The 22381-nt window shown below is 46.4% G+C and overlaps 1 protein-coding gene and 1 long non-coding RNA gene across 6 annotated transcripts in view; one reads left to right on the top strand and one right to left on the bottom strand.

The window, feature by feature from the left end:
* Positions 1-22381, top strand: part of FARS2 (phenylalanyl-tRNA synthetase 2, mitochondrial) — a 571059-nt gene that overhangs the window by 520088 nt on the left and 28590 nt on the right. The gene's annotated exons all lie outside the window — the stretch shown is intronic.
* LOC114227564 (uncharacterized) lies at positions 1143-22007 on the bottom strand. The gene is made up of 3 exons (XR_003613625.2): positions 21786-22007; positions 4546-4613; positions 1143-1410 (listed from the first exon to the last, which is right to left on the bottom strand). It is a non-coding gene; the product is annotated as an uncharacterized LOC114227564 (long non-coding RNA).

Here is a 22381-nt window from a genome sequence, read left to right as displayed (position 1 = left end):
GAAAACAGAACCCTGGGCATGTGAGTGTGACCGTGCCCAGATTCTCGGGAAATTCGGCTGTTCTGAGAAGGTAACAAATGTTGGGCTTTTAAGAGAATCTGGAATTGGGTGTGTTTTTTTAAAGGAACGAAGAAGCTGGGATAGGAGACTGCACTGGTTGGACAGACCTTAGGGACCACCACCCAGGGGAAGAGAACTCCCTGTTTTCCTTTCCTTCCTCTTTCCTCCCCCCTCCTCTCCCTTCCTCTTGTTCTCTGTGGCTCCCCCTTCTCTCCATACAGCCTCAAAACTCATCCAGTCTCTGCTAGGCTGTAGCCTGGCTCCCACAGGGTGAGTGACCCCAGACCCTCCCAGGGCTCTCCCTCTGCACCCAGGCTCTGGCTCCTGCCCCTGGGCTTTGAAGCCACAGGTCACATATGTAGAACATTTTCACACCAAAAGTGTGGTTGTTAACTAACAGTTTTACTCTGTCCTACCCTTTGCGGCTCTAGTGGGTAGTGCTGAGTCATGGCGGGCAGAACTGGGCCGTACTCTGTACTTGGAACTCAAAGCCCCTTCACAGTGGAACGTCACCTGAAGTGGCCAGGGCTTCTATGCTGCTTGTGTCCCATTAAATATAGATCATAAAATAGGGCCCTTGGCTCCTCTCAGGCCCTCAACATGGGTTAGCCACGCTGGGAACTTTCCCTTTTCAGTGTCCCAGCGTGATTAATGACGTCAAGTGTCATCTGGGCAGCACTGTGGCCAGGCCCAATCAGACCCTCATGCAGCCCATGCTGCGAGGGCCTCTGTGCGGCGTGCAGGCCTGTCCCCCACCCCTCTGCCCCCCTGGGCCTGCTCTCCTCCTCTGGGGTCCCACTGACCCACCCCCACGTTGACACAGGATTTCAGAGCTCCCCACTCCACCTGCTGCTGTGTGTCACTGGTCCTGGCCCCTCCCGCACGCTGCCCTCTGCAGCTCTCTGTACATGGTTTTGCACTGCTTCTCAATGTGCATCTTTGTCACTGGATTCGTCACTTAAATAAAACCTCAAACATTACTCAGCACCTGTCAGGTGCCAGCCACTGTGCTAGGTGTTGTTGGGGATGCAAAAATGAATGAGCAGTTCTTAAGTGACAGATGCGTTAATGAGTGGCTTTGGGAACAAGACATGAGTGTAATGAGCGAGGTGGGTCTCAGGCACACAAGGCCCCTCGTACAGCAGGGCCTCCTCGGGTCCGGCTCCTAGGGGTGGGGTGAGGATCAGTGGGTTAATGTTCGGAAATGTGCACGGGTGTGCCTGGCACGTGGTGAGCACCCAACACATGGTAGCTGTCATTCTTCTTATCTTGGTGGCTCCGCTTCCTTCCAGCCCAGTTCCTCGAGTTCCAGCACTGGACCACACATATGGTGTTGTTCGGTAATGCTTCCTAATTTAAATAAAACAAATGAATAAGGGGCTGCTGGGCCCATCAAGAGAGTAGAGCAGACATTGGTGCATCCTTAGGAGGGGGAGTCTGGGAAGAAGAGACTGTATCCCGAGGACACATCAAACCTTTTCCCCGCAGATAGGCCACACTCTGCAAGCCCCAGTTCCTAGTCCCTTGAGGGCCTCTAGGGAGTTTCCTCATTGCTTCCCTTTATTTTTCTCTCCAGAAATAGGACCTTTTCATACACTTTGTTTTTTTGTTTTTTTTTTTAATCAGGAATATTCCAAAGCCAATTCTCCATTCACTCTCCACTCAATTTAAATCACTTTTACAAAGATTTACCAAGTTTTTTCTGTGTGCCAGATACTGGACTAGGCTCTGAAAATACAGCTGGGAATGAGACAACCCCCCCCCCCCCCCCGAGGAGCTCAGTCTAACAGGACAGGGTGTGTGGTGCCCGTGCCACCTTGCTTTCTTCCCACCACTAACAATAAGACAGGTTAACAGGAGGGTCCTGCTCAAGGCTCCCTTTCCCAGGATGAGGTTTTGTGTGATTTTAACTTCCTTGCAGATAGTTAACCCTAGGGTCAAAAACTCACACCCTCTGCCTCTGAAGAGACTGAAAGCCAATTTTTGAAGAGAAGCAGTTCTTGTATAGAATTAAAAGCTTTTTGATGAATAATGCTGTCGTTACACAGGGAGGAAATTACAGTAGCACTTTCTGCTATGTAATTAAAAAAGCAAAGATGAATGAAATACCCACAAGTGAAAATGGGATTTGATTTTCAGTACAGGAAACCGAAGCTCTGCCAGTCACATGGTGTTCATTTCCCAATCTAAGGGAAGTGTGTCCTGAATCATTTCAAATTCTAGCAGGGAATCTCATGGAATATTTTCTTTAACCTTTGTAGTACTATGGCCTAAAAAAGCAGATTTTTTTTACCCTAAAAAGATGTTTCTTTTTTCCATCTAACCATTGATTCTTTTTCTAAAATATCAGAATTATTTTGTAGACCCAAGTGGGGTCATAATGTATTTTCTTTTATCTCCTTCCGATGGCCACACCTTGATTTTAGTAATCACACCAATTCTCCCATCCTATCTAATAAAAGAGTAATATGCAAATTAACCATCACTCCGCTACATCCATAAGCCACGCCCACCAGCCAATCAGGGCAAATATGCAAATAAACCCAACCAAGATGGCTACAGCCACAGAGAGCAGGAGGGAGGCTTGGGTTTCCCAGGCAATGGGGGAAGCCAAGCTTTCCACCTGCCCTTGCCGGCCTAGGCCTCCACTCAAGGCTACAAAGTTTCAATTATAGAAGGTAAACAAATCCAAACAGAAATGGCGGCAGCCACAGAGCTGAAAAGAGCGGGAGGCTAGCGTTGCCCCCAGCAATGGAGGAAACCAAGCTTTCCACACACCCTGGCTGGCCCAGGCCTCCGCTTAAGGCTACAAAGTTTCAATTATAGAAGATACACAAACCCCAACAGAAATGGCTGCTGCCACGGAGCAAGCAGAAGGCTTGGCTCCACTCCAGGCTACAAAGTTTCAATTGTAGAAGATAAATAAACCCCAGATACCAGGGCCTTCACTTGAGTCACCAGGGGGCGTGGCTGGCCTACAAACCACCACAGGCCCCTCGCCCAGGCCGCCCCACGCCCCAAGGGAACCCCCACCCTGATCTGGGACACCCTTCAGGGAAAACCAGCTGGCCCCCACCCATGCACCAGGCCTCTATCTTATCTAATAAAAGAGTAATATGCAAATTGACCATCACTCCAACACACAAGATGGCTGCCCCCATGTGGTCAAAGATCCTGCCCCCATGTGGACACAAGATGGCCGTCACAAGATGGCCAGCAGGGGAGGGCAGTTGGGAGGGACCAGGCCGGCAGAAGAGGGAAGTTGGAAGTGACCAGGCATGCAGGGAAGGGCAGTTGCGGGGGGACCCAGGCCTGCAGTGGAGAGCAGTTGGGGGGGACCAGGCTTGCAGGGGAGGGCAGTTAAGGGTGACCAGGCCTGCAGGGGACGGCAGTTAGGGGCAAACAGGCTGGCAGTGGAGCAGTTAGGCATCAATCAGGCTGGCAGGGGAGTGTTTAGGGGGTGATCAGGCTAGCAGGCAGAAGTGGTTAGGGGCAATCAGGAAGGCAGGCAGGCGAGCAGTTGGGAGCCAGCAGTCCTGGATTGTGAGAGGGCAGTCGGACATCCCTCAAGGGGTCTCAGATTGGAGAGGGTGCAGGCTGGGCTGAGGGACAACCCTCCCCCCCCCCCCCCGTGCATGAATTTCATGCACCGGTCCTCTAGTCTTTAATATAACCAACCACCTTTGCCCAAGAACATATAAAGATTAGTAGCCCAGGGCCGGACTTGTCAAAACTGTAGAGTCCACTCTGTACTCCAGATCTGATTTTTCCTCAATATTATGACGCAAGCCAGGCACCCATACTTGCTGCACACTGATGGGCCCCTATAGCAATGGGTCAGAGACCGAGGTGCTGGTCCCAGCCTACTTCCTGCCAAGTCACCTGTGAAGTCAGTTACCTTCCTGAGCTCCTTTGTCTGCATGTATAGAATAGGATTGCAATAGCCTCCTCATCAGAGGTGTGAGAATTAGTGAGTTGATATAGCAATGTCTAGTGCATAAGGCCACAAGAAACACCAACTGTCATAATCACATGTTACTGTCATTAGAAATGATCATGGGATTCAAGAATGCTAAGCTGGTATCATAACTAAGGGATTTGGGATTATCAGAATCAGAGTGGCCATCACTTCTTAGCAAGTCCCAGTGACAGATTTAAATATTATGAGCAGTGTGAGATATAGTCTGATATCATTCGTCTTGGAATTTGGAAAGCTGGGCTGGAGCAGGAGGCCTGTCTTAGAGGCCCAAGAGAGCCCTTTCACCCCCAGACCAGATCTCAGGGCTGTACCACTGGAGGGCAAGAGACTAAGGGTCCTGAATACAAGTTCTCCTGAGAAAAGAAGATACGAAGAGGCAGACAAAGCAGGAAAAGGAGCTGGGCTTCTTTAGGACTTCAAGTACTTGGAAATTGGAAGCAGGCCTTGGGCCTATTATCTTCTTCACACAGAGATCAAAGCAAGAAGGGTGTCAGGAAGAGCCATACCTCATGAGTGAAGTCTCATCTGTTCAGCTGTGTCCTGGAATTGGACCCGTCAGATCAGAATCCCTCTCCTTAAAGGGACAGCAAGGAGATGATTGTGATAATTATGATGATGATGGTAACAAAGGTGATAACTACAGCTATGAATTCTTACATAACACTTAATATAGCCAGACAATACTTTAAATGCTTTGTATAATTATCTTTTTTCTCTTTTTGGAATTGTGTTTCTGGATGAATTTCTTTTTGGAATTGTTTCTGAATGAATCTTGTCATTAAATTTGCACAACTGCCTCTAAATTACCATAGAATTTTAAACCAACAAGGTAACTGCCTGACCTGCCTGACCAGCTTCTCTTGGATCTTATCATGGCGATGCTGGTTTATTGTTAATGGCAAATAAAGTAAAACAGGACTTTGAGACATTTCTGAAGAAAGAAGAAAGTGAAAATGGAATAAAAATAATTAGCTCCAAATCAGTATAATTTTTACCAACAGGAATGAGGCTTGATAAGGAAAATAATCACTAAGGTATCTCCTTGCACCAAGTAGTTCTCAGTGTCCCCCTGGGAACTGCCTCCTTCTCCTTCCCACCAGAAGCTCCGGACTGTCTCCAGAGGGCCTCTCCCAGGGTGGGAGCCTCTGGAATCACTCCAGAGTGAGTATGAGTTCTCTGAAGGTGCAAAGCATGCAGGCACCTACCAAAAACACATGTTTGCTTTTCAATCTGGTTTTACAGAAGATAAAGATGCTAGTAAATATCCGGTGGCTAAAATGACAGTAATCTTGGTGACAATTAGCATCACATGAAAATGAATGTGTGGTGTAAATGTTGAAAACATAAATGCCAATCTTACATAATAATAGAGAAACATGTAAATTGACCGTACCTCCGCTATGCCCACAGCCAATCAGAGTGAGTATGCAAATTAACCCAACAAAGATGGTGGTTAATTTGCATACATACCTGGGTCCCGGGAACCTCCTCGGCACCCATGTCACTCCCAACCTGCCATGGCGGGCGTGGGGGGGCCTTCCCAAGCCTAAAGCCTCCAGTGAGGCTTTAGGTTTGGGAAGGGGCTGAGCCTATAATCGGAGGGACATGGCAGGGGGCTGCTTCCCAAGCCTAAAGCCTGGCAACCTGCAGCCTAGTGACCCAGCACTGACTGCTCAGGTGGCTGAGACCCAGAAAGTGAGTCAGGGTCTGATCTGCAGCCTCAGTGGAAGCTGTTGATCAGTGTACTTACCTCTCTCTTTCTCTCCCTCTTTCTTTCTGATCTTCGCCAGCAACCAGGCCTTTCTTTCTCTCCTGGCCTACGCGGGGCTGCCTTTAAGCCCCGCCTCTTTGATCAGGCCCAGAGATAGGCCTGGAGATGCTGACTGGCATAGGAACTGACTAATCAGAACCAAAGGTGGGTGCTGTGGGGAACCAATGGCTGCCTAGGAGGCGGAGCTTCTGACGCTGTCTGGCATAGGAACTGACCAATGAGAACCAAATCTGGGTGCTGTGGGGAACCAATGGCTGCCTAGGAGGCGGAGCTTTTGACGCTGGCTGGCATAGGAACCAACCAATCAGAACCAAATCTGGGTGCTGTGAGGAGCCAATGGCTGTCTAGGAAGTGGAGCTTTTGACACTGACTGGCATAGGAACCGACCAATCAGAACCAAATTGGCCAGCAGAGGAGGGCAGTTGGGGGGGGCGACATCAGGCCTCCTGGAGAGGGCAGTTAGGGCTGATCAGGCTGGCAAGCAGAGGCAGTTAGGGGCAATCAGGCAGGCAGGCAGGTGAACAGTTAGGAGCCAGTGGTCCCAGATTGTGAGAGGGATGTCTGACTACCAGTTTAGGCCCGATCCCAGGCAGTTGGACATCCCACAAGGGGGTCCTCAATTGGAGAGGGTGCAGGCTGAGTTGAGGGAACCCCCCTCCATGCACGAATTTCATGCACCGGGCCTCTAGTCTATAATAATAAGAGTGTAATATGCTAATTAGACCGGACGTCCTTCTGGACAAAGCTGGGGCTGCAGCTGCAGGATGGAGCCACGGGATGGATCCAGGCAGCCGCTGCGGCAGCAAAGGCCTACTCTTGCACAAATTTCGTGTATCAGGCCTCTAGTATTTAAATAAGGAAAGTTAATTAACAAGCTGAGTAGTGAGCAAGGAAAGGTTTTGTGTTTTGTTTTCTAAGTAAAGAGATTATCTCCAGCCTCAAAATCTTCCAATATTTGTGGGATAGCTATCACAGGAAACAACACAAAATCTTGCATTGCATTGTGTGTTGTGGCTGCAAGTCCAGCATTATCTCATTTAATCTCCATACTAACCCTTGCAATTATGTCACTTTATACGTAGGGAAATGGACACAAAATGAGGATAAATAATTACAGCCTGGAGAATTCCTCTACAAATAAAGAGGATGGATGAATAGCTGAATAGAACACTATATCTATAGCACAGTACACTCTGTCTATCTATAGGGAGATCATTCTTCTCCTCCTCCTCACACTGTTGCCTAAAAATGACCATCACAGTATAGTCAGAAGCCTTTCAGAAGATTGAATCCACGTTATTCCTAGACACATTGCCTGGGTATTTTGAAGATTATTTTGAAATGCAGAAGCCCACCTGATAATGTTAGCATTGAAACAAAGCAATAAACGTATTTCCAGTTTAATCTCAAGGGATTTTTTTTACACTATATGTACCCCTGGCTACTATAGAGATAGCTGCAGAACCTTAAACATAGACTAGCATGAGCTCAGGTCTTATAAATTTAAAACTATCATAGTTATAGAACACTCCTTTTTCAATCCAGAGGGGAGAGTCATGCAAGACTGATGGTTAAGTACATAGCAAACCAATTTACTGCTTCAGCATCTGTCGCATAGAATAATTTGCATTCTTTATTTCTTTTCTGTCCCTCTGATTGCCATTAGTACATGAGGCTGTACTCTCCCTCCACACTAAATCAGATAAGTTTGGGTGCAGACACTGATTTTAACATTCTCTACTTTTACTTTGCCCTATGAATTGTTGTAAGGAAATGAAATCAAACCCCATAGGTACCATGTCTTAGCAAAACTCTCAAGCTCACATAAAAGAAGATCACACAGTTAATTCTTATAAAGGTAAAATTGAGCAACCCAACTTCATCTATATACACTCAGAATCACTCAGAGGGATCCTAAAAGATAGTGGGGGAAACAAGAAATAGAATCCAATTCAGAAATAAGATCCCATAGGAAGGCAAACAAGCCCCTCCTCCCTTTCTGCCATAGTGTGGGTAGCAGATGGTATTGGTTGGCTGACCTAACCCTCATCCATAACTCTCTTATCCCTGGCTTAGAAGTGACTGTTTAACCCAATTCTGGCCAAAGAATAAGCAGAAATTTCTGGATGAGGTTTCCTGAAAGCCTTTCTTCCATCTCTCTGTCTGCAACACTGACATGAGGCTTGGAGCGGCCATCTTGCAACCATTAGGAACGTCGCACAAAGATAGCATCCTGCTTGCTCAGGACAGTGGGACAGAAAAAAAGAAAGAAAGGGTCCAGACAGCTGCTGTATCTGCACACCTCAAGATGTTTTTCAATGTGTTTAAGCCAGGCAAGCTTCTGTTGTTGCATGTAGCTGGACTCATCAGTGGGACTCAGAGCTCTGAAGAGATGAAATGTATTGTTCTGTTGCAAAGAGTCAAAGGAATGGGGTCCTTTGCAAAGAGATATGCGAAGAGAACAGGGTCCCTAAATATACATTGCTGCAGTCTAAAGAGAAGCTGCTGAATACGATATTGAGGAAATGCCTAAGGTTGAATGACACAGTACAGTGCATCATTTTTACCCAGAAATGATGTAAAAGGACAGCAGTGTTTCCTGTTTACTAGATACATAGTTATCTACATAATTATAAGGAGTATTTTTATTGCCAGAAATACCTAACTTTTATAAAAGCTTAAAGTAATTTTTATCATTATTTCTGCAAAATGTTTTTATTAAAGGAAACACCATATGGTAACAGCCAGAAGAGTTAGTTACAAGTCACGAAGCTAGTCACAGATTTCTTTCCAACAGTAAATTCAAAAACACTTATCACAGACCCTACATTTAGAAAAAAAATTTTGCAAGTTTCAAGACTCCTGAAAGTATAAAACTTTCATCAGAGTTGTGCATTTGTTTGTTTGTTTGTTTGTTTTTCATTCTCTAGGATATAAAATAAAGTCAGATAAGACCAAGACTTATATTCAAAATATTTAACAACCCACACAGTCTGTGCATTGATGGAAGGGATGTTGGCCACAGCCACAGGGCTTGTTATTTTGACCCATGCAATAACTTGCAAGGATCTCTAAGGAATTGTGCTGAATGAAAAAAGGCCATCTCAAAAGGTCACATACTGCATGACTCCCTCTATGTAATAGTCTTAGAATGACATTACAGAGATGGAAAGCAGATCAGTGGTTGGGCTTGATGCAAAGTCTTGAATGTCTGCCTTGGGAAACCTCGGGGAGGGAGACATTGTGTATATGATGCTGACGTATTTCCATCCTATATATCCTGTTTGTGATCATTACAGCCTTGTCTCTGTGGAACTGGCAGGATGCTAACGCACCAGCATTGAGTGGTTTCTATCTCTGTCCTATTTTAGTTTGGTTTTTATACTACTACTAGTGGCCCGGTGCACGAAATTCATGCACATTATAAGGGGATTAATTAGAGGAAATATTTTAATATTGCTATTTGACTTTTCTCTATAATAGAAGTGTCAGCGATGAAAGAAAATTAGTAAAATGTATATGAAAATCTCCCTCCTGTCAGAGTCTGGGGCACGCCATGGGACCTAGAGTCAAGTCCCTGCCCACCACCCGCACGCACTTTGAAAGCACAGGAGACCCAGACCTGGCCGGCCCCACCCCCACCCCCATCAAGCCCCTCTGGGCGGGAAGCGTAGCCTCAGGTCCCCTGGCCTGGTGCCGGGTGGGGAGGTGCGGTCTCAGGTCCCCGGTCAAGCCCTGCCAGGTGAGGGGTGCGGCCTGAGGTCCCTGGTCAAGCCCTGCCAGGCGAGGGGTGCGGCCTGAGGTCCCCTGTCAAGCCCTGTGGGGCAGGGGGCATGGCCTGATCTCCCTTGCCCCGGCTAGGCGCCCTGCAGCCTCAGGCCCCTGCTGTTCAGTCATGACATTATAGCATCCTGGCTAATTTGCATATTCCTCTATTATATAGATAGATAATGCCTTGATTTTATTAATTAATTAATTTTTAAATGTATTTTTATTGATTTCAGAGAGGAGGGGAGGAGGGAGAGAGAGATAGAAACATTAATGATGAGAGAGAATCATTGATTGGCTGCCTCCTGTACACCCTCTACTGGGGATTGAGCTCACAACCTGGGCATGTGCCCTGACCAGGAATTGAACCATGACCTCCTGGTTCATAGGTTGACGCTCAATCGCTCAGCCACGCTAGTCATGCCTTGATTTTAGATACAATGAAAGATAGCCTCACCCATCTCACCACCCACAAAAAGCAACTACAACAGAAACATAAAACTAACCCCAGCTCAGTATTTCCAACTTTTAAGATGTTAACAAAAGCAGTAGGTTGGCTGTGTGCGTGTGTGTGCATGAGAGTGTTGGTGTGGGTGTGTACATTTGTGTGACTACTGCCACCATCTGATACAGACCCACTCCCCTTTACAGCCTCACCCACTCTTTCCCCCACCCCCAGCCTCTAGCAACCACTGATCTGCTTTCCATCTCTGTAATGTCATTCTAAGACTATTACATAGAGGGAGTCATGCAGTATGTGACCTTTTGAGATGGCCTTTTTTCATTCAGCACAATTCCTTAGAGATCCTTGCAAGTTATTGCATGGGTCAAAACAACAAGATCCTACCTTCTAACTCGGCCATTTCCAACATTGACAAAATCGGGACCCTGGCCTGTAGGTTGATCCCTCCCTTGGAGGCAATACTTAAAAACCAAAGGGTTACTTTTTACATTACAGTATATTAACAGTTGGTTAGGAGAAACAGCTGCAGCTTTCAGGAGGCAGCCAGTTGATGTGTCTCTCTCACATCAGTGTTTCTCTCTCTCTCTCTCTCTCTCTCTCTCTCTCTCGCTCTCGCTCTCGCTCTCTCTCGCTCTCTCTCTTGCTCTCTCTTCCTTCCACTCTCTCTAAAAATCAATGGGAAAAGTATCCTTGGGTGAGGATCAACAAAACAAAAAATTAGAGGCTTCAGTTTAAGCAAAGCATTAAATTTTTTTAAAAAATCTTTCTTTCTCCTTTATTCTCTATCATTTGATTTTTTTGAAAATGCAAAACCTTCAGCTTTGTTTAAGCAACAACGCTGATTGCTTTAAGCAACCCCAGGACTGTCCTGGTGCTACAAGTGACCTCCATTTCCCCACGCTGCGCTGCAGGGTATCGCCACGTACCTGCAGGAAGACACAGCAGCATCTCCACGCCTCCCCTGGGCAAGGAAACCCTCTGGGAGACCTGCCTTTTGTCCCCACTAAGCAGACAGACAAGGGACCTGAGAAATTAAGGCAGGAAACAACTCTGCAGTGTCACCCGTGGGAAGCAGCACTCCTGGGGACTGGCCCTCCAGGGTTTGGGCTGCGTTTTATTCACTGGCTCCGCCTTCTGTAGGCAGTGCCCTGGGCAAAATAAATGTCTGTGCACTCTGCCCTCCGTGCCCTGCGCTCCTTACCAGGAGCCTTCCTGAGGCAGAAGCTGGGCAGAATAACGTGGACTAGCTTCTGACCAGCCCACCTTTCATTGAGGTCATCCCGGGGCCACAGCAGGGCCTCGGCGCTGCCTCCCTGTCCACACCAGCCCCCGTGCACATCTGTAAAACAGCCCACGGGCATCACAATTCCTCACTCTTAGGACAAAAGTTCATTGAAGTTTGAAGAGGAAGAGTTTAACCAGATTCTAATAAGACCATATTCCCACTTTCAGCTTTCGTGCTTCCAACCGTCTCTATACACTGGCCCGCCGCCGCACGCATGGACACTGATGAGAGGATTTGCGGCACAGCAGGGTCGGCCTTGACTTTGACCTGCCCTCTTTACAGCTTTTGCTTCTGTTGCCTGGTTTCCTGTGATTCTTCAGCATATGCATAGGTCAGCATGCCAAGCAGCTGGGGGCGTTTCTCTGGGACCGCTGGGGCACACTAATTCCTGAACCGTCCATCTGACGTCATTGGTGAGCCCACTCGCCCATGCCCCTATTCTTCACCTTCAGGCTATCCGTTTACACTCACGGCAGCTGGACCCATTGAACAGCTTCTTGGCTGGCTCCACTGAGCGACTTCTCTTTAGTTATAGGTGCCTCCGTAGTCAACCGCCTCCTGGGACATTTGCTAGGTATCTGTATGTTTGAACTCGGCCTTGGCCACCACTTTTTAGTCTGCTTGAGACAGAAAGTTTCTGTGTAGATTTGACCTGGAGAAAGACAGACTGACTTTTTCAATTTTAAGATTAATGAGCATTTTGGAGCCAGGTTTTCCCCTGAGTTTACTTGATGGTCCAGGTTGGCTTGTTCCAAAATCTTCTCATTATTTTGTACCAGGATGTACCCCATGCAGGGGGCGCTCCCGGGGAGTCCGCTGGTGCCTCATTTCCCACAGATCAAATTTGGTACAGGTTTTTACCCTTCTACAACTTTGCTTTTAATTATCATCTTAATTCTTGTTTTATCCCTTCTTCCTGTATTGCTGCTCTTCCCATATTTCTTATTGTTTTTATTTTAAACATAGTTTTACAGAAAAACCAAGTCAGTTAGCCTACAGTGGTCACCAACCTTTCTGAGCCCACGGACCACTGGTGGTCTAAGGGGTGAGGATGAAGAGAAGGATGAAAATCTCAAAAAACTAGTAGCCCATTTTTTGTGAAGTGTATTTTATTATTTCCCATCATACGCAGTGCCTTCTAAGCATTCACCTCAATGAGAAATCTGCTGGTGGAAAGCCTTTAGATGAGTTGGAGATTTTTCCTTTACCTGTACAACATTTCCTCTTATTTTTTATTTGGCACAATTTTCTTTCGTTGTTTTTTGTTTCATTTTTTGGCTTGTTTGATTGGCTGTTTGCAGCTTGCCCTGTCACAACCCCTACCACTACTCCCCCCTCCTTACTTGCCTCATGCTTTTGGAGTGTCCGCAGAGAAAATTATATGTTTGAGGGTATTGAAAATAAGAAAAAGGAATCTGGTAATATTATTCCAAACAGATAAACTTCCTACTCCATAAGGGTTTCTTTAGACAGAAAAAAATACCATAGTCTTTGAAAGAATTCTTGGGTGCAGATGGAGAGAAACAGAAGTCCACAGCCTGCCTGGAAATGGGCTCACAGTGCCTCCAACAAAAGTTATGCTTTTGCCTGAGAGCCAGTGGGGTGTCTGCAGGTGCACATGTGTTTGTGTACGGGTGGGGCTGGGAGTACAGCTATATAATCCAATAGATCAGTAACATTATCAATTTAGGCTTTATCTCGTTATTTGGGCTTTGAGAAGTCTCCTGGCTGTAATTGAGCCCTCTTGAGAACCTTTAGAAAAGTCCTTTAGAAATTCCAATATCTTATTAAATGGCAACTTACACTCCCTTTTGAAACTTTCACTTTTCTCATCTCTAAAATTCCCTGGATGGGACAGACTTAAATTGGTAACTTTAATCTTTTAACCTGATCCATCACATTGGAAACCATGGAGACCTCCTTTTGTCCACCCAATCCTAAGACTGAAATCCACAGCAGCAATCCCTCATGTAGGGGCGTTGACCGTAAGCTCTGAGGGCAGCAGATGAGGCCAAGATCATGCATTCCCTTTCTTACAGCAGCTGAAAGGCTAGCATTTGTATTGATCTACAGAAGCACTTAATCAATGCTCTCAGTTCTGTTGTTCCATTGCAGCTGTGCAAAACAACTTGCATATTAGAAGGTGAGAGCCATGCTCTGTAATAGCCTTATGAAAGTTTTATGGTAGCGTTTGATCAGTAACAAGCCTGGCTTAAAACAAAAACACGTTTCTAATGCTGCTACTGAAGGCTCACATTTCACTGAAATTACTTTCTTGTCAGGGCGGCTTCATGAGGGAGACCACTCTTGGTAGGGACCATGTCTGGAGGAGCTGGAAGAGTGGCTAAATGGAGGTCGAGAAAGCATACCCATTGAACACATGCTGGGTTTAAAGTTAGTTGTTTCAGTCTCCTTTGAGGAAGCAAAAAACAAACTTATTTCATGAACAGGAATTTAATAAATGTCTATTAATAACACAACTACTGTAATAATGGTTTCTATTCATTGAGGGCTGGTTACAGGCTAGGAACATTTATGTTTATATAACACTCACTAGACTTCACCTCACCATCTTTCTACCCTTACAGACTATATGGCAGTCCTTCTACCTGGGGCATTGACCCCTGCTCTGGGGAGGCCCTTAACTAATCTCAGCTCATGGTGGTCATTGCATTTCTCTCCCCTCCCTCCATTTCTGAGCCAATCAGTGTGTGGTACCTCCCATGTGACAGGGATTGGCAAAGGAACAGGGGCTAACCCACTTGGGACCAGTGACTTGTGAGGGGAGGTGTGAGACATCTTGGGTTTCTGGGAGTGTCTCTTCATTCTTAGGAACACACTCAGGGAGGACATTTTCCTGTGTGAATGAGAGGTCTTTCCATGTTGACCATGCAATCTGGGGTGAAGCTGGCATACATAGGTGAGGGGAGCTGAGAAAGAGGCTGGGGACCAAACCTGCTGTGAGACAGGACGCACCTGTCCTACTTGGAACAAAACAATGAAATCCAACACATTGCTGAATTATTCAAGCCTATTCAAATTGGGGATTCTGGTACCCACAGCCATCGCCATCACCATCCTGACTGAATCAGTATGTTCGCAAATTACCCCTTGCAGCAATTCTCTGAGATTGGTACTACTGTATTCATGTATCTATTTGTAGGTGAGGAAGCAAAGGCAGGGTTGAGGGTAAGTAACTTACCCAGTCACAGGACTGTAAGCAGCAGGGCTGGGATGCAAACCCAGTTCTACCTGATTCCTCAGCTGTGCTCTCCTGTCATGATTTCCTTTCCATCCCATATCCAGCCTTTCATCAGGAAAGCACTCAGCCCACCATTTCTCTGCCTTTATTTATTTATTTATTTATTTATTTTTTAATTTAATAAATCTTCATTGTTCAGATTATTACAATTGTTTCTCCTTCCCCCCCCATATCTCCCCTCTACCCAGTTCCCACCCTCCCTTCTGCTCTTACCTCCCCCCCCACTCTCCTTATCCATAGGTGCATGATTTTTGTCCAGTCTCTTCCTGTAACCCCCACACAGACACCCCTTCCCTCCTGAGAATTATCAATCCACTCCGATTCTATGCCCCTGATTCTATTATGTTCACCAGTTTATTCTGTTCCTCAGATTTTTAATTCACTTGACTTTTAGATTCACTTGTTGATAGATATGTATTTGTTGTTCATAATTTTTATCTTTACTTTTTTCTTCTTTTTCCTCTTTTTAAAGAATACCTTTCAGCATTTCATATAATACTGGTTTGGTGGTGATGAACTCCTTTAGCTTTTTCTTATCTGTGAAGCTCTTTATCTGCCCTTCAATTCTGAATGATAACTTTGCTGGGTAGAGTAGTCTTGGTTGTAGGTTCTTGCTATTCATCACTTTGAATATTTCTTGCTACTCCCGTCTGGCCTGCATAGTTTCTGTTGAAAAATCAGCTGACAATTGTATGGGTGCTTCCTTGTAGGTAACTAACTGTTTTTTTCTTGCTGCTTGTAAAATTCTCTCTTTGTCTTTTGCCCTTGGCATTTTAATTGTGATGTGTCTTGGTGTTGTCCTCTTTGGATTCCTTTTGTTTGGGGTTCTGTGCGCTTCCTGGACTTGTAAGTCTATTTCTTTCACCAGGTGGGGGAAGTTTTCTGTCATTATTTCTTCAAATAGGTTTTCAGCATCTTGCTCTCTCTCTTCTTCTGGCACCCCCATAATTCTGATGTTGGTACACTTGAAGTTGTCCCTGGGGCTTCTTACACTATCTTCAACTTTCTGAATTCTCTTCTCTTCTTGCTTCTCTGGAGGAGTGTCCTTTGCCTCTTTGTATTACAAATTTTGACTTGATTCTTGCTTTTCTCTAGTCTGCTGTTGGGTCTCTGTATAATATTTTATATTTCAGTCAGTGTATGTTTAATTTCTAGTTGGTTCTTTTTCATATCCTCAAGGGTCTCATTAAATTTATCGGCCTTTTCTAGGAAATTCTTGAAAAACCTTATAACCGTGGTTTTGAACTCTATGTCCAGTCATTTGTTCTCCTCCATTTCTTTTGTTTGTGATCTGTTTCCTTGCCTCCTCATTTTCATTTTTGCTGCTTCCCTGAGTTGGTAGGGTAGCTTTGTGTCCTATTGTGTCCTATTGGTTCAACGGGTCAGCCTCCCAGTTACCTGAGGTGGACGCTCTTGGTGCACCCCTTTTTAGACTGTGTGTACAGCCTTGTTGTAGTTAAGTCTTGATTGTTGTTGGTGTCACTGGGAGGAATTGACCTCCAGGCCAATTGGCTGTGGGGGCCCGCTGTGTCTATAACTGAAGAGTTGCTGTGCTGGAGACACGTTTATGGGGCAGCACTTGTTCCAGTAGGGCATTGGTGCTTACTGAGTCTGCCTCTTGAATGTGTCCCTTATGCTAGTGGTTGAAATCTGGTGTCGTCTCACACCGACCACTAGATGCACTAGTTTCTGCATCTCCAATGGGGTGCAGTTCAGCTACTTTCTGAGGCCACCCAGCAGGAGCTACAGCAAGAACTACAGTTTTCTCCTCTTTGCTTGGGCTTTGGCGGTTTTGGAGCAGTCTGACTGGAGTTGCAGTTTATTTGGTTAAGCTTCCACAGAACAGACCATTTATATGCAAAAGCCACTGTGTGGAGCCTGGGCGGGTTTGTAGAATGTGCGGGGCGGGGTCTCAGGGCGTCACTAGGCTAGGGTGTGGCAAACGGCAATGGCTGCCATCAGCCGTCTCTGCCTTTCCGCGTTTCCAAGTCCCCGCGTCCCACGCTCTAGCGCAGTAAACAATGATTGCTGGGTGCACCTCTGCAAAAAAGTCACTCTCACTTTCTGACCCAATGGCTGAGAGTCCAGCTTCTCCCCGTAGGCGTCTGGGTCCCCCACGTGTCCCCAGAAACTGGATTTCAGAGTGATCGAGAGCTTATCTCCCTTTGGGTTGAAAAAAAGCTGCATACCCAGTCGCCCACCACCAGCCCAATTTGCGCACCTCTGTACCTCAGCTTTTCCGTGTTTGTGCTCCTTTATTTTTCCTTTTTAGTAGTAAATCTGCCACTCAGCCAGCTTTCCCGTGGTTCTGGGTGGTAGACGTTTTGTCTTTTAGTTGTATTTTTGAAATTGTTGTGCGAGGCGGCAGTTTAGTTGTTTACTTTTGCCACCATCTTTGTTCCTCTCCCCATTTCTCTGCCTTTGAACCAAAATGAATCAAGGCCAGAGCCTAGGGCAGGTGCTCAGTGACCCCACGCCGCCCCCAGAGCTCAGGGGGTCCTGTGGTTTTAGCATAGAACGTATCATTGGGCCACAGCCACAGAAAACTCTTGGTAGGCAGCACATTAAATTGCTTTACCTTTTTATTACCAAACTAGAGGCCTGGTGCATAAAATTCATGCACGGGGTAGGGGGTTCCTCTCAGCCCAGCCTGTACCCTCTCCAACCTGGGACCCCTCGGGGGACATCCCTCTCACAATCCGGGACCGCTGGCTCCTAACTGTTCAACTGCCTGCCTGCCTGATCGCCCCTAACTGCCCCCCCCCCCGCCAGCCTGATCACCCCTAACCACCTGTGCCTGCTGGCCTGATTGCCCCTTAGTGCTCCCCCACCCCCCGCCAGCCTGGTCACTCCCAACTGCCCCCCTCTGCTGGCCTGGTCACCCCATGCAGCCTGCTGTTCAGTTGTTTGGCCATCCCTCACTAACCCCCCCTGCTGCCTGATCGCCCCACGCAGCCTGCTGTTCGATCGTCCGTCCAGTTGTTTCAGTCATGACTGCCCCTGGCTTTTTATATATTAGGATACATGCAGAAAAGTGCATAAAACATAAATGTATGATATAATGAACAATCATAAGAAATATACCCTAGTCAGACCTATTTGGATTTGGTAATTAAATGTTGATGACAAAGGAAATAGATATGGTAATCTCCATTAACATTTATGCCATAACTAGAGACCCGGTTCATGAAATTTGTGCACGGGGGTGGGGGTGTCCCTTAGCCCAGCCTGCACCCTCTCCAATCTGGGATCCCTCTCACAATTCGGGACTGCTGGCTCCCAACTGCTTGCCAGCCTGCCTGCCTGATTGCCCCTAACCGCTTCTGCTTGCCAGCCTGATCACCCCCTAACCACTCCCCTGCCAACCTGATCGATGCCTAACTGCTCCCCTGCCAGCCCGATTGCCCCTAATTGCCCTCCCCTGCTGGCCTGGTCACCCCTAACTGCCCTCCCCTGCCGGCCTGGTTGCCCCTAATCTAAAGTTACAGAGTGGTTTCCAGGGTTCTTGGGAAGAAGTAATAGCCACGGCCTCCCCTTTGCTCCTTTTCCCCCTTTGGGTGAGGGTTGAGCCTTTCCTTCAAGGGGCAGGCTCACATTTGTGGTGGTAATCTAAAGTAGACACACTTCATTGTGTATTCCTGTGTTCTAATGATTTTTTATTTTCAGCAGATGTCCCAGATAGGTAAAATACCAATTTCTGTTAGTGTAAATTTCTTGTAATTGATTCTTTATTGCTTCTTCTCAAAGACAAGAGAATAAAAAGGTCTGTTTGAATAAAGCACAGAAGGTCTGTTGCTACAAGTAGAATAAACACATCAATGGGCCTTTGCAGCTGCCTTTTACACCAATGCGAGCCCTCTGACACTGTTGGTAGTCAGAGAACACTGGCAAAAGCTCACACTGTAACGAACCCCAAAACCTGTGATGAGGAGACAAGCCTCCAACCACATGCCCTTTAATTATGAGCCAGATTAATCAGGAGGATCCTCTCCAATTCATATCTTAACCCTTATTTAGAGTCCTCAATTAAAAAGACAAAAAGTATCTTCCAGCCCTGATGACTCCTTGCATATTTTAATTACTAAAGTAATCTATTTGCTACCTTACACTCCCAGGCAGCCAGCAGATAATTATCTTGTTACACTGCTGAGACCAGCCCAAAGCCCGGCAGGCTTTCGTCTACAAGTCAGAGCCCAACCTATGAGCAAAGACAGGGGTTGTTAGATGGGCATGGAAGAGGTGATGTATATGCACGCACACACACATGTGCATGTCCTCCATACCAATGGTATCTAATTCATGTGTTTGACAGTGGCAAGATCTTGTCTGCTTGCTGTATGTTGATTCTCACATTGAGTACAGGTTGGGGTAAAAGTTGGTTTAGAGTTGTGAGTCTACAAAACACCAAGTTTATTCTTGTATTATTATTTATTATTATTGTATTATTTTCTTTCTTGTTATTCATTGATTTTAGAGGGAGGGAAAGAGAGAGAGAGGAGAGAGAGAGAGAGAGAGAGAGAGAGAGAGAGAGACAGAGAGAGAGAGAGAGAGAGACATCTATTTATTATTCCACTTATTTATGTATTCATTGATTGATTCTTGTATGTGTCCTGACCTGGGATTGAACCCAAAACCTTGGGGTATTGGGACGGACAACACTCTAACCAACTGAGCTACCTGGTCAAGGTCTGTATTATTTTCCATATAAACAACCATAAACCTACTTTTGCTCCACCCTGAATAATCCAGACAGTGGCTTTCTTGTGCCCCTTATCATTTAGCTCCTGACATTCAAAGTCCCCCTGCCAAGTGGGGTGGCAAAGTGCTGTTTGTTTTTCAAACCAAAGTTCTTTGCACACAACACCTACTCAGACCTGAGGCTTCAGTGAATAGTGGCCCAGCCCCTGGGTAGCAGCCGTATTTGGCTGGTTAGACTGATGGCTTGGGCAGGAGGAAGCTGGCCAAATACCTGGTTGAGGAGGTGTCCTTCTGGCAGGCGCAGTCTTACTCATCTTTGTCCCCTCAATTTTGCATATCACTTAATAGTAATCAATATCTGTGAATCCAGGAAGACCTTGTTTCATTGTTCTTTGCTTGACTCTACTTGGCAGATACTGCAATTTTTATAAATTGAAGGTTTGTGGCAACTATGCATCAAACAAGTCTATCGGTGCCATTTTTCCAACAGGCTCAGATGATGGTTAGCATTTTTTAGCAATAAAGTACTTTTCAACTAGGGTATGTACACTATCTTATACATAATGCTATTGCATACTTAATAGACTACAATATAATGTAAACAACTTTTATATTCACTGGGAAACAAAATTCATATGACTTGGTTTATTGCGACACTCACTTTATTGTAGTGGTCAGAATAACCTCAGGCATGCCTGTATGTGTTAACCCCTTGCTGTTTGTCAGGCTTAGAGACTACAGCAGTGAACAAAATTAAAGAAAAAGCACTGTCCACAAACACCTTATATTCTAGTGAGGAGAGGCACAATAAAATGGATAGCATATACACTATTTTAAATTGTGATACATGCTGGGAGAAAAAGTAGGGAAGTAAGATGGATGCTAAGGCAGGAGCATGGCCCAAGTTTGAGGAACAGGTGGTGCCATGGGGACCAACCCATAGCGGCCACAGCAGTTAGAGCAGCAGGAATGATGAGAGTTGTGGGGCCAGTCACGCAGTCTGGTGGGCCATTGAAAGCACATTGGCTTTTACTCTGAATGAAGTGGGCAGGTTTTAGAAGATTCTGAGCAGCGGTGACAGGCTGGGAGACGTTTTACCAGCATTATTTTGGCTACTCTACGTGGCCAGGGTGGAAGCAGGAAGACCAGCCAGACTTTGCAGTGGTGTAGATGGTAGTGACGGAGGTGGTGAGAAGTGGTCACATTCTGGCTGTGTACTGAAGCTAGAGCCTGCTTCTGGGTTGGACATGGGGTATGAAAGTAAGTGACACTGTCGTGTCTGCCATGCTCTGTTGGTCACACAGGCCAACTCTGTTGTGATGGGGGCGGGGATTACACAGCGAGAACGCAGTCTGTAGGATCAGAGGCTGGACCACAGGGTGGGATGGTGGAGTGGGTGCTGGAGAGGCCACCCCCAGTGGCCCTACTATGAGACTTGAGAGTCAAAAGGACAGAGTTGGTCTGCAGTCACCATCAGCCTTCATTTTGCTGCTGAATTATCTTTTCTCATTGATTACTGAAATATGTGGGGTTATTATCCCATTTTAGATTCCAAAGATGACACTTGTTTTCAGTTATCGAATTTAGCGATAGATTACCTTAAAACCTTTATCTAAAGCCTCCATTTTCTCCCATTCCAAGCTCACTTCTTTCTTGACTATTCTGTGCTTTACCCTGAACCACTTCTTAAGACCAATCGTTTATCTGAAATGACTTTAGCAGATAGTTTTATTCAAAATCTGCCCCTAAGCATCTCCATCCCCACCCCAAGAAAATACCCATGAAAGCCCCTCTCTGCCTCCCTCTCCTGCCTCCGCTCCCCAACCCTGCCTGTGTCTCCCCATCCTCTTCCTGCTAGGATAGCAGGCATCCATCCTCCCAGAGGTTTGGCCTTCTCCCCCTCAAACCTCTACGGTTGACATTCTGGAGCCTCTTTTTCATAGTTGACTAAGGGAGGCAATGATGGATCCCATTTTGAACAAAAGGAAGAAATAAGTATGTTTCAGGGCCTCATTTTTCGAAAAGGATGGTATGTTTAGAACAAAGGGCAGAAACCTTAAAGAGAAAATAATCTTGAGAGCATTAGGAGTCACTGTCCTCACGGCTAATGTGCTATAAGAACCTGAGCCTTTTTCTCTCCAAGAACAGTGAGGGCAGGCGGGGTCTGGCACAGCTTTCTTGGGCACGGCGGGACTCAGGGGTAAGAGTAAAACTGAAAATGAAAAGAGCTAGCTTTAATTATTACTGTGCGCCAGACACGTTGCTAAATGCTTTGCATGCCACACATCATGTCGTCTTAATAACATGACTGAGGCTTAGAGAGGTTGAGTAACTTATTCCAAGACACACTGCTAGTCATCGACAACCTGGAACAGTAACCCAGAAATGAGTTAGTCAGCTATTGCCTCCAGTCCTGAATACTTTTCATTCACCCCTTCAACAAATGCAAACTCGCCTATGGGCCAACACTGTGGATCCTGACTGTGCTTTTTCACTTACATGGTCAGCCTGGGTTTGTTACTATCTTGAGAAGAACCAATAAGTGGCATCCTCCTCTTCACGGAGTTCAGATGTAATCGAGGGGTAGATGCAGGAATCAGACAGGTGAAGATCAAAACACAGTCTTATTATTGACTAGTAGCCCTGCGCACGAATCCGTGCGCCAATAGCTCTCTGTGAGCCTGGCCTCTCCGCGCCTGCTGCCCAGAGGCTCTCCATGGCCCAGAGGCCCATCCGTGCCCCAGCCTGGCCAGAGGCCCATCCGCAGCTGAGCGCGGAATGCTTGCCTTGTCACTGTGGCAGCGAAGCAAGCATTCCGCCAGGCCACTCACACTGTCTGCTCTCAGTGGCGCCCCCCCACCACTCCAGACTGGGGGACTCCGGCGGGGCTGAGAGGACTGGGTGCCGCCATTTTGTGGCCATGGCACTGCCATCTTTGTGGCGGAATGACAGTTAATTTGCATATTGCCCTTTTATTAGATAGGATGCAGCGAAATGTGAGGGTATGCCTCGGTCTATAGGCACAGTCAGGCTCCCTGACTTACCTTCCCTGAAATCACCTCTACTCCCCACCTTGTGGGTGGGCATACATCTGG

This window comes from Eptesicus fuscus, chromosome 9 (genome assembly GCF_027574615.1).
Source record: "Eptesicus fuscus isolate TK198812 chromosome 9, DD_ASM_mEF_20220401, whole genome shotgun sequence".
NCBI classification, from domain to species: domain Eukaryota; kingdom Metazoa; phylum Chordata; class Mammalia; order Chiroptera; family Vespertilionidae; genus Eptesicus; species Eptesicus fuscus.
This window is presented reverse-complemented; position numbering and strand designations above follow the sequence as displayed.